The 12,862-nt window shown below is 39.8% G+C and overlaps 1 protein-coding gene across 1 annotated transcript in view; it reads right to left on the reverse strand.

The window, feature by feature from the left end:
* The window catches only part of DENND2C (DENN domain containing 2C), an 84,119-nt gene extending 71,492 nt beyond the window's left edge, over positions 1 to 12,627 (reverse strand). The window contains 1 exon segment of the mRNA XM_030935716.1: positions 12,513 to 12,627. The gene's annotated coding sequence lies outside the window, so the exon portion shown is untranslated.
* Between the last annotated feature and the right edge of the window lie 235 nt (positions 12,628 to 12,862).

The raw sequence follows: 12,862 nt of genomic DNA on the forward strand, positions 1-12,862 counted from the left end.
GGCTGTACTAATTTACACGTTTGCCAGCAATGTAAGTGGTTGCAGTCACTCTTCAGTCATACTGGAATTGTTAGTCTTTTTAATTTTATCCATTCTGGTATGTAGTAGTATCTCACCGTGGTTTCCATGTCAACTTTTCAAACTCATTTGTTTCTTTCGTTTGGTTGTTTCTTACCATATCATATTTATTTTTACTTTATTACTATATTATCATATTTTATTTTTTAAGATTATTTTTATACATCATCATGTTTTGTTGGAATTAAGCTTTATAAACTTCAAAACATTGGTAATCAAGAATAAGTCAGTTCTCAAACATTTTAGGTAAGTCCTCATGTATCACATATGGTCATGAAAGTAGACAAAAGATGGAAGAAATACTATCAATGTGTGGAATCATGGAAGCCAAAGGAAGAGACTTTATCAAGAAGGAAAGAGCGGTCAATAATGACAGATACGTTGTCAAAAGGTCAAGTAAGATAAAAACTGGAGTGTCTGTTGGTCATTAGGACTTGGACAAGAGCAGGTTCCGTGGCATGGAGGAGGCTAAAGGAAAATAAGTGAACTGAGAATTGGATGAGAAAAAAAGAATGCAAATATCAACTGTAGACAATCCATTCAAGGAGTTTATCCAAGTAGGCAAGTGGACAATAGAGTAGAGCTGGACAGGAACGTGAAGTCCAGGAAAGCTTTCTAAATTTATTTCCTAAACAAGTTTAATCTTCTTTAAACACCAGTGGGAAAGAGTTGCTAAAGAGGAAGAAAAGAAGCAAGGGTATAAAGCAAAGACCTCAAGAAGGAGAGAGAGCATGGGCCTCCAACAGGACCTGGAAGGATTATCAGCATCTGCCAGGAAGATGGACAGGTCTTCCACTGGAACAGAAGGTAAATGATAAAAGAAAGATAAGAGTGCGGGTAAATTTCCAGGTTTAGCGGCTAATACACTTATGAACTTTCCATCTGATGGCTTCTATTTTCAATTTTAACAGCCATGGCTATCTGCTGAGAGTAAAGTGAGAGACACAAAAACCAAAGGTTTAAGGAGAAGGAAAAAGGTTTAAAACAGGAAGTGTGGGGGGGAAGGTGCAAGAATACACAGGTTCCCTAAGCAGAGAGTTTTCAAAGAGTTATGAAAAAAACCTTTGAGAACATTCATCATGATTAGGGACCATAGATGAGAAGAAAAGAGAGCGTCAGATAAAGAGTGGGAGAAAGGCTGGTGAGGGATAACAAAACCAGGATAATATCACGAGAGGAAAAAAATTCTAAAAAGAAAAGAAAGATGCAAACCAGTGTCATACAAGTAAGGAGAATCAAGACTGAGAAAGGATCCTTGCATTTGGTAAGAGGGCATTAAATAAATGGTTTCTAAAGGATGGTGAAGGCAGGTAACAGCCAAAATTAAACAGAAAATTAGTGAGGAAATGCACAAAGTATGAATACAACATTTATTTGAAACTCAGTAAGAGGGATAATAAAAACAAAAAGGAGACACAACTACAAATGAAACATTTTAAAGTTGGGGAAAATCGATATTTTTTAAAACTGCAGCAAAAAAATAATGAAAGACATAATAAATACACAGAAGAGGGAGGAGAAAGTCTGATGGAAGAAAGGTGCTACGGCTCACAAGAGGGGCAAAAGAATGGCAGTACTACTTTTCAACAGTTCTTTGTCTTAATACAAAATGATAACTGAGGCAGAGGAGGATTGCTTGAGCCCAGAAGTTCAAGACCAGCCTGAGCAACATAGTGAGACCCTGCCTCTATTTTTAAAATTGTTTAAATGATGATAAGCAATACCAATTAATCATTCTTCAAAGTAAAAGAAGAACTAGCTGCAAGAATTCATTCTCTTTTTGGAGTGCACATTAAACTCAATTATTGATTTGATGCATCGCTTATCAGTCTTTTGGCTAAGATCAAGTGTACTGATGTGATGGGGCACAAATGAATCTCTTGGCCAAATATTTTTCTTTAATGTTTCAGGTTTCTCTTCAGGAAAATAACAACTAAAAGTCTGGTAATAGTAATAAGAACTAACAATATCTCTACATTTTATTTTGGTCAAACTTTCTTCACTGATAATGCCGTGTTCAAGATGCAGTAGTGGCCAGACGCGGTGACTCACGTCTATAATCCCAGCACTTTGGGAGGTAGAGGCGGGTGGATCACTTGTGGTCAGGGGTTCGAGACCAGCCCGGTCAACACGGCGAAACCCTGTCTCTACTAAAAATACAAAAAATTAGCCAGGCATAGCGGCCAGCACCTGTAATCCAAGCTACTTGGGAAGCTGAGGCAGGAGAATCGCTTGAACCCAGGAGGCGGAGCTTGCAGTGAGCTGAGATCCGGCCACTGCACTCCAGCCCGGGAGACAGAGCGAGACTCCAGTCTCAAGGTGCAGTAGTGATGCTTGAAAGATACAGTAGCCAGATATAGACAATAGTACCAAGTGTCATTTGCCATAACAATGTCTTTTGGAATCCTTCAGCATATAGCTTCAAAGGTAGTTCACTAGACCACCAAAAGCAGCAAATTTGCAAATTTTGTTATTCTAAAATATTGAAAAATATCTGCCCAATGAGATTCTTTCTTACTCTCCCTCCTCCCCTCCCCTCCCTCCCTCCCATCCCCTCCCTTCCCCTCCCTCTCTTCCTTCCTTCCTTTCCCTCTCTCTTTCTCTTTCTCTCTCTCTTTTTTTTTTTTTTTTTTGACAAGGTCTCATCCTGTTGCCCAGGAGGGACTGCAGTGGCATAATTGCAGCTCACTGCAGCCTCACTCTTTGGACTTAGGCGATCCTTCTACCTCAGTCTCCCAGGTAGCTAGGACCACAGGCATACATCACCACACCTAGCTAATTTCTTGTATTTTTAGTAAAGACTGGGTTTCGCCATGTTGCCTAGGCTGGTCTCAAACTCATGGGCTCAAGTGATACTCCTGCCTCGGCCTTCCAAGCGCTGGGATTAAAGGCATGAGCCACCATGCCTGACCAAGATTGCCTCTCAACTAGAAAAATTCTGGATTCATAAAATCTGCTTAGCTCCTTATCTCAACTATCAAACTCCATTATGATATAGTAAATAGCTACAGTTAACTCTGAATAAAATATTTTAAACGTTGGTTACTCAGCAAGCTTCCTTTAATATAATTAACAACTTTCAATATATTCATGAGATTCAGAAAGCTTTCTGTGCATTCCAAAGCTTTGCAATACATAACACAGCAGTTTCAAACAGCACTCTTAGCCCTTAGAACAAACAGAACAGAAATGGAGCCCAGCAGTGACTTGCTGGGCAGTATGTTCATCCACAGCCAGCTTATTGTTTTTGCTGGAGGGAAAGCTCCAAGGAGCTTTCCTGCTGCCCTGGACAGTCAGAAGAAAGCAGGAGGATGTCTATACCTTCAGCTGTATTGTTTTGACTACTGGCTGTAAGTTTGTCTCTAATTCCCTCCCTCCCCTTGAGTGTTGGAAGGTGCTTTGAGGAGATACTCACTAAAACACAAGTGTGAGACTTGCATGGGAGGCTGGACAAGGGGGAGGGAACACTGTTAGTAGCAGCTTCAAACAATGCTTAAAATAACTGCTTTATATTTTCTAATCACATTTGCTATTCAATTGCTCATAATTAATAGTTTTTTCCCAGTTTAATTTCTGAGGATCAACAATTTATTTTTTTAAATTCTGTAAATATGCCCATACAGCTGTGGTTAAATTTAAACAACACAAGAAAATCCTCCTTATTATCTTCACTACCTAAAAGCACAGTACAACTTAATGATACCAGCAACTCCATCGATTTGGACTGCAAAATCTGCGCCAGACTCTAACCATCTTACAAGTACTGTTGAAATGTCCCACGATGGTAAAGAATAGAGATATGTCATCACTAAGAAGTATAATTTTTAATTTCCAGCTCATTTAGTGTCAAAAATCATGAGCACAATATCCATGAATTCTAGATGAATACTTTTTTCAAGAGATATGTAGTCATTTTTCCCTTATGCCACTGATATACAACTAAATGAGACAATAATCCTTCTCAGGAATGATCCTTGAATAAATAGGAAACTGAGATAACTTTGTCTCTTTTTATTTCTTTGAAAATATTTGAAAGGGCTTATTTAAAAGTCCAATATGCTATGTTTCCAAGAATCTTTTTAATTTTAAGGATTTTAAATTTTCATTTGCAACATTATATGAAGACATGGGTCTGTCATTTTACTCAGATTTTGCCCATTTGATAAAGCCATATTTTAAATAATCTTCATTCAAAGTATTATACTTTTTCTCTGGTGACCATTTCCCTCAACATTTCTGTTCTTCCAGATCCAGTTATTGCACCTACTTCTGTATTTTTTACTTTGTTTTTTCCCTCTAATAATGAAACAACAAATTTGAAAGGCAAATTGATCTAGTTTGATTTAAAAATACAATTATCACTAGACTCTTGAAAATATCACACTTGACGAATGCAAAGTTCAAAAATAAAATTTGGTTCAACAACTCACCATTTTTAACAACAGCAGATAAAATTCTCCTACACTTTGCTTAACCCTGATTTATGTCAATATAACTATACAATGATAGCTATCACATTACACTCATGATTAAACGGACCATCACTCTAATTCACATAATTTTCCTCTTTTGTTCCAAGTTACCCCTTATAGTTTAAATAGGGCCCAGGGAAAAGGAAATTTTCAGTAAATACTGTTGTGCAGCAGGCTATGTCATTTCCTCACAGAAGGCTCTATTATTACAGCCTTAATAGACCCTTATTTAATCAGAATATCAAAGAGTACAGATAAATATTTAAATACAAAATTACGCTTTACATTGCTAAGTAACCAATTCAAACACATCCCACACAGCTGGGAGATTTTGTTTTTTCACTCCAACAGAAAAAAAGACAGAGAAAAATGCAAATCCCTTTTCAGCAGCAGCAAAAATAACTCTCTCTCTCCCCCACCAATCTGTCCTGAATTTTAACATCCAAATAAAAAATCCACAAACGTCATTTCTATGAATTCAAACTTGAAGGAAAACAAATAATTTCTCTCCATATCCTTTGTGGTAAATACCACTGCTACGAAAACTATGAAAGTTAGAAATTTAACTTTAAAAAGTAGAGCATAAGTAACCTTTAAGTAATATAAATGGATTAATATTGCCTGAACTGAATGCTAAAAACTCTTGTTTTCACACCACTAACCAGAAGTCTAAGATTCATAAGAAAAAAAAAAATCTTGAGTTTCTTCCTCAAAAACACGGACCAGGCATAATGTCTTCATACTCGTAATCCCAGCACTGCGGGAGGCTGAGATGGGAGGATCCCGAGGCCAGCAGTTCAAGCCCAGCCTAGATAATGTATCAAGACCCCATCTCTACAAAAAGTTTTTTAAAAAATTAGAAAGTCTGGGTGGCATGCACCTGTAGTGCTAGCTAACTTGGAGGCTGAGGTGGAGGGATCGCGTGAGCCCAGGGATTGGAGGCTGCAGTAAACTGGAGTGCCACTGCACTCCAGCCTGGATGACAGAGAAAGACCAAAAAAAGAAAAGGGAAGGGAAGAGGGAAGAGGGAGAAGGGAAAAGGGAGAAGGAAAAGGTAAACACCTGGGATAGATGTGAAAAAGTCAGTCCTTTAAATTTTCTTCTCTTATCATCATTTAATCCTTCAGTCTTAAAATTTGCTATACTGCTTATAAAGTGGAGACATTGTCATATTTTCTTATCTTTAGGATAAAAATTATTCATTCAGGGCAAAGAAGAAAAAGAGAAAAAAATTCCATCCTGTCCAATCCTCTGGGAACCAGTGAAGAACACCCTTTCAGGTTTATCTTTTATTTCACCCAGGCTTCAATGTCGCCACTTTCACAGAAGCAAAAAGATCAATGTTTTATTGATTCAGTAAAGAATATTGAATATCAAAAACCATTTTTCAAACATACTTCTTTATTCTGACTCTACAGGTTAATCTATTTCTCTGTATCTCAGTTTCCAAATGAGTAAAGGGAATATTTTCCATTTAAATGAGAAATGGAAGATGAATGAAAATGTTTTAAGTATTTTAAGAAATGTACTAGAATTTAAAAACAGGAGGTATAATTTCGAAGAACCATGATTTTTTTCTAAACCAAGCTTACGAATTTAAGTACTTCAAAGAAGATCCCTTTGGCAGACTATGGCCTACCTGTGGGCCAAATCTGGCCCACTGCCTGTTTTTGCAAGGCCTCTTACGAGTGGTTTTTACATTTTTCAATGGTTGGGGGCAAAAATCAAATAAGTATAACATTTTGTGATGTGAAAGTTATGTGAAATTCAAATTTCAGTGTCCATAAATAAAGTTTTATTGGAACACAGTCCATGCTTACTCATTTAAGTGTTGTCTATGGCTGCTTTTTGGCAGAATTGGGTAGTTGTGACAGAGACCGTATGGCACACAAATATTAATATTTGCTATCTAGCCCTTTACAGAATATTTGCTAACCCCTGCCTTAGAAGACCATATAGTTATTCTCTTTTTTTTTTTTTTGTCTTGTCACCCAAGCTGGAGTGCAATGGCAGGATCTCGGCTCACTGCAACCTCTGCCTCCCAGGCTCTAGCAATTCTCCCACCTCAGCCTCCCAAGTAGCTGGGACCACAGGCATGTGCCACCACGTCCGGCTAATTTTTAAAAATTTTTTATAGAGACGAGGTCTCCTTATGTTGCCCAGGCTGGTCTAGAACTCCTGGGCTCAAGCGATCCTCCCATCTTGGCCTCCCAACGTGCTGATTACGGGCATGGGGACACAGTCTTTTGTTGTTTTTTAAGCTTTGTCTATGATTTCCAAGAACTAAACATCCAGTGTTGGGATAGGAATATGCTTTTAAAGCTTTGATTGATGGTTAAAAGAAAAAAAAACAAAAAAAAGCTGAGCACAGTAGCTCATGCCTGTAATCCTAGCACTCAGGCAGGCTGAGGTAGAAGGAGTGCTTAGGCCTAGGAGTTTAAGATCAGCCTGGGCAACACAGTGAAACCCCACCTCCACAAAAGAAAAAAATTTATTTATTTATTTAAATTTTTTTTGAGACGGAGTTTCACTCTTGTCTCTCAGGCTGGAGTGCAATCGCGCAATCTCAGCTCACTGCAACCTCCGCCTCCCAGGTTCAAGTGATTCTCCTGCCTCAGCCTCCCAAGTAGCTGGGATTACACACACGCACCAACACATCCAGCTAATTTTTGTATTTTTAGTAGAGATGGGATTTCACCATGTTGGCCAGGCGGGTCTCAAGCCCCTGACTCAAGTGACCCACCGCCTCGGCCTCCCAAAGTGCTAGGATTACACGTGTGAGCCACTGTGCCTGGGCAAAAAAATTGTTTTTTAATTAGCAGGGGGTCAGGCCGGGTGCGGTGGCTCATGCCTGTAATCCCAGCACTTTGGGAGACCAAGGTGGGAGGATTACCTGAGGTCAGGAGCTCGAACCAGCCTAATCAATATGGTGAAACCCCATCTCTACTAAAAAGTACAAAAATTATCCAGGCGTGGTGGTGTGCACCTGTAGTCCCAGCTACTTGGGAGGCTGAGACAGGAGAATCACTTGAACCTGGGAGGCAGAGGTTGCAGTGAGCTGAGATCACGTCACTGCACTCCAGCCTGGGCAACAAAGCAAGACTCTGTCTCAAGAAAAATAAAATAAAAAATAAAAACTAGCAGGGGGTGGTGGTGCATGCCTGTAGTCCTAGTTTCTCAGGAGACTGAAGCAGGAGGATCCCTTGAGCCCAAGAGGTCCAGGCTACAGTGAGCTATGATTGCATCACTGTATTCCAGGGTGGCCGAGCAAGACCCTGTCTCTTGAAAAAAAAAAAAAAAAAAAAAGTAAATAAGTTATATGTGCCACACAAATAAAAAGACAGAAAAATAATTTCATAATAAAGCCAGAAGATCAATGTTCTTGTGTGGCTGTGAATTTGCTATAAAGCTTTTTCAAAGAGAAGCTCCAATAATACTTTGGGCAATACAGACAGTCCCTGACTTGATGTTTTAAATTAATGATTTTTCAACTTTTTTATGATGGTGCCAAAGTTGTATGTGCTCAGTATCCTCCTTAACTTATGATAGGGTTACATTTGGATAAACTCGTCGTAGGTTTATCATACGTTGACTAACAACAGTTTCAACTTATGATGGGTTTATTCAGACATAACCCTATCGAAAATTGAGGAGCATCTGTACTTCTGGAATAAATGAGTGACCCCCAATTGAAATTTTAAAAGAACAGGACTCATTTGGATATAAAAGTTGTTCAACTTTCAAGTAAAACCCATTTCATTGCTTTATAATAATTTATAGAACAAAATAACATAGATAAATACTCCCTTCTACCTATACAAAGCAAGTCACTTATTCTTGGCCCTCTTCTCTTCTAATTCTGTAGGCTCCCTTGAGCAATTTCATCTGCTCTTACAGCTTCAATTAACACTTACTGGCTACCTCTGAAATCTGAATCACCAATTTTAGTCTGGCTTCTGGACTCTAGATCCTCTCTTGACATCTCCACTTGAATGCTCCAAAGATAATTCAAATTCAACATGCTCAAAATAGAAACAATTATCTTCCTCCAACATTAAAAAATAAAACAAGACCCTTCATCCAGTTTTCCAAGCTAAAAAACTAAGTCATTTACTTTTCTGTTCACCTTCTGAGCCAACTGATTTTAAAGCCTTGTCAAATTCTACACCTTCACTATCTATCCTCTCCTCTCCATCCCTACTACTATTTTCCTACTCCAAGCCCTTATCCTCTCTTATCTGGACTATTTCAATAGCAATAGCCTCCTAACTTATCTCCCTACCTTTTGTCTCTCTCCATCCAATCCAGCCTCCAAACCATCTTCAAGTTATCTTTCCTAAATACCTGTATCTAAAATCCTTCACTGCTCTCCATTGTCTTTAGAATCAAGTCCAAAGTCCTTGGCATGATACTCTGGCTCTTCATGACGTAGCACCAGAAGACTTTTTCCCCTCTTTTTCTGAATCATAACTTTTTTTTTTTTTTTTGAGACAGATTGTCAGGTTGGAGTGCAGTGGCACGATCTCAGCTTACCACAAGCTCCGACTCCCTGGTTCAAGTGCTTCTCCTGCCTCAGCCTCCCGAGTAGCTGAGATTACAAGCATGCGCCACCACACCCGGCTAATTTTTGTATTTTAGTAGAGACGGGGTTTCACCCTGTTGACCAGGATGGTCCCGATCTCCTGACCTCTTGATCCACCTGCCTCGGCCTCCCAAAGTGCTGCGATTACAGGCATGAGGCACCGCATCTGGCCCTAAATCTTAACTTTTTACTTACCTAAGTCTGTAATGTTGTCTTATAACATATCTTGTACTTCAAAGTATTAAAAGTACCTTTAACGCCGTATTTTTTAGTTAAACTTTCTGCCAAACTGCACTAATTACTCATTTCATTGTTACAAATGAAGGGAAGTGAAATACCACATTACCTAGCAATTTTAGTGATCCTAATGCAATCAGCAAGGAAGCTTTGCAATTTTCTTTTTTCATGTTATTTCCAGGCACCATCTCCTTTAGCCCAACCACCCATTTCTGTACACCCTGGCCTTCAGTGACAATGGACTACAACACATTCCTCAAACATACCATACACTTTCATACTTATCCCTGTTCTTTATTCATATCACCTGTTTCCTGATCCAGTTTCAGCAAACTCCTATTCATCCTTCAAAGCCAAATGTAGTATCTTCTCTCTAATCGTCCTCCCTACCACATGCAGAATGATTTTTTCTCATCAGTGGTTAAACTCTATCTATACTTCTTTTTTTTTCTTGCATCTCTTCAAACATATATAAATCTATACTTCTTTACAGCTCTTACCACGCTGAAATTGTAGGGACTTATTTACATGTCGGGTTATAAGCTTCTTGAAGATAGGGAAGCATTTTCTTTTCTTGAATCTAACACTTAACTTACAGTCTGAGAACAGATATTTTTAACTTCTTAATGAAAGAAGTTATGAGGTGCTTTTTATTGAAAAATAAGCACCTCATATTGTTAAGATAATGCCATAACTGTTGTTGCTGAGGGACTGAGAGCTTAGAATCAACCCCACGTCATTCACTGGCAACAACAAAAAAAGGGTTCCTACATACAAACTGTAATTAAATCGTATCTTGGACTTGCCTTCATCTATATATTGCAATATCAGTTTATTTTTTCCTCTTTCTTTCCTTCTTTTTGAAATAGTTTTTTATAGACCTCTTTTTAAAATACCTATTAGATGTCATTTGTATCTCACTCACAGAATTTGAAACTCAGTATAGTGCAGAGGTTACAACCAGGTCCTTGGAGTATGACTGATTTGAATTCTACCTTTGCTATCTAGGTTGTCTAATCACGGGCAAGTTACTTAATCTCTCTATGCCTCTTAATGAGATGATCATAATTAACATCTCTCATGGTGCTGTTGTGAGCATTAAATAAGCTAATACATGTAAAGAATTTAGAATACTGCCTGGCACAGAGTAGGTACCAATGAATGCTAGTCGATGTTGTTATTGTTACCATCCGCTTTAAAAACAGCTTTTTTTTGGTACTTATTTTAGCTCACTTGGTAGAACGGAATCTCCTAGATGAAAAGAATTACATACTGCTCTTACATAAATATAATCTTGTGCCTATTGCATAGTAGGCCCTCAAAAAACAATGTGAATGTAAGGTTTCAGACCTCCAAGATCAACAAATTGTAAAATCACAGAAAAATTTATACATAGAGTACATGTTTAAAACTCATGTTTTAAAGTAGTTTCAAAAGACCCATCCTCCACTGAATTGTTGAAACATGTTTAAGTAAAACTTCTACAGCAACACACACAAAAATTACATTCACTAGTAACTTTCCCTCTACTACTTCATTTAATTTGATCTTGGTATCCAGTGGCCTAAAAATCTTGCCTATAACTTAAGACTCACTACAGATCATTTAAACGCAATATAATTTCCAGCTTTAGAAAACTGCTTATTGTCAATAAGAAAAATGAATATTCTCCTTTATTGCTGCATTTAAAAAACGCACTGCCACATTCAACACACACACACACACACACCAACTAATGAAAGACCAAGACACATAATTACTACATTTCCTGGTTTCTGCCTGACAAAGTCAGAACAGGCCTACAAGTATCCCCAGCAAAAGCCTACGGGTTACAAAACTGCCATTTTCTTTTGTATTTCCCATCTCCCCGCTAAAATCCCTTGCACACATATCCATAGTAAAGAACAAAAACGTCTATACTAAAAGCTGTATGAAAAAACATATATTAACAATATTTTGGAAGATTTAAATCTTCCTATAAGCAGCCCGTCAATTCACAAAAACAAATGAAAGTCTTGATTTGGAACAATATTCCCAGCTTACTTTAGCAAGCATCTTAAACTACAACTATTTAGCTAAGGCAAAGAAGTAGATTATTTGATTGCTACAGACTTCGTGGTAAATGATTCAGCAACAGTGTATAGATAACACTACTGCGCTATTCTAGAAAATTTCATCAATCATTTAAAAATAGAACACACTCAAACAATGGTGACTTTGTGGGAAAAGTTTAAACAACTTATTTACACAGTAAGCAAGGATCTATCACTTTATCTAAAACACTGCAGGAGAATCACTAGCTTTAGGGTAAAGGTTTGTAAAGTGCCTACTATGTACCTTAGTAGTTGCTTCACAGAATATACACACTCCACACACACGTTCAAATATCTGAGATTTGTAGAATACTCTCACTCATCTCATTTGGCCCTGAGAATGCCCATAGGCATGAACTTACCAGTTTCATAGTTACGGAAAGGGAGGCCCAGGAAGTTAATTTGACCCAGGTATCACATCTGGTTCCGTGGGTTCTGGCCCTAGACTTGAGCCTTTTGACTCATAATCTAATCATCAGCTGCTATACAGCAATAGTTACTCAAATGCTCTTAGGTGTTCCATTGTCAGATTTTTAAATTAAAATTCTACTTGACAACTTTCGGTATTGTGCTTATTAGATGCTGTTAAGAATCAAAACACCAAAAAAAAAAGCAAAAAAATTGTTTGGAAGTGGATCGTCCCAGCATGTCGAAGTTCAAGCTCACTAGCTCATCTTGGAGAAAGCCCGCGTTTCCCCGGGCTGCGGGGCGCTCCCTCCCTCTTTCCCAGCAGAGCACGGCGCCCCGCCTAGGGGTCCCCAAACCCCTGAGGTGAGCGAGGAGGTCCTCAGCCAGGCTCCGCCGCAACCCGTGCGGCCACGAGAGGACGTCCCAAAGCTGGGCCCAACACCCGGTTGCTCCTCCGGACCGGAGAGGTGCCGAGACGGCAGGGCTCGGAGACTCCACCTCCGCCAGTCCCGCTCACACCTTCCGCGGACTAAACCGCGGCGCCTCAGCTCCGCGCCCGACGCCCAGAGGGGTGATGCCAACCACCCCGAGTCCGAAGCCCCTGCGACTTGAGACCCCGCACCGAATCACCCCGACTCCTACCTGTCTGGACCTCAACGTTGTCTCTGTGGCCAGGCTAGTCTCCTGGGTCTCACTCGGGTCCGCTGCGTCCCGCCCCCGCAATCCCTGCCAAAGGCTCCGCCCCGGCTGCAGCCCCACCCCCTAGCCCCGCCCGGTCTGACAAGACTCAGTTCTTATTGGCTCCTATTCCCACCCCTCCCGCTACGCCCGCCCCTGACACCGCCCCGGCCGGTGGTGAGGGAAACTTCCACACCTCAAGTTTGCTGAAGGGCCAGTACCTTGCCAGGAACTCGGTCGCTGCAATTCCAGCAGGCGGGCGATCGGTGCCACCGTCGTCCGGCCGAGCCCTCGAGCCAGAGCTCCATCGCCTT

The sequence above is a fragment of the Rhinopithecus roxellana genome, chromosome 8 (genome assembly GCF_007565055.1).
Source record: "Rhinopithecus roxellana isolate Shanxi Qingling chromosome 8, ASM756505v1, whole genome shotgun sequence".
NCBI classification, from domain to species: domain Eukaryota; kingdom Metazoa; phylum Chordata; class Mammalia; order Primates; family Cercopithecidae; genus Rhinopithecus; species Rhinopithecus roxellana.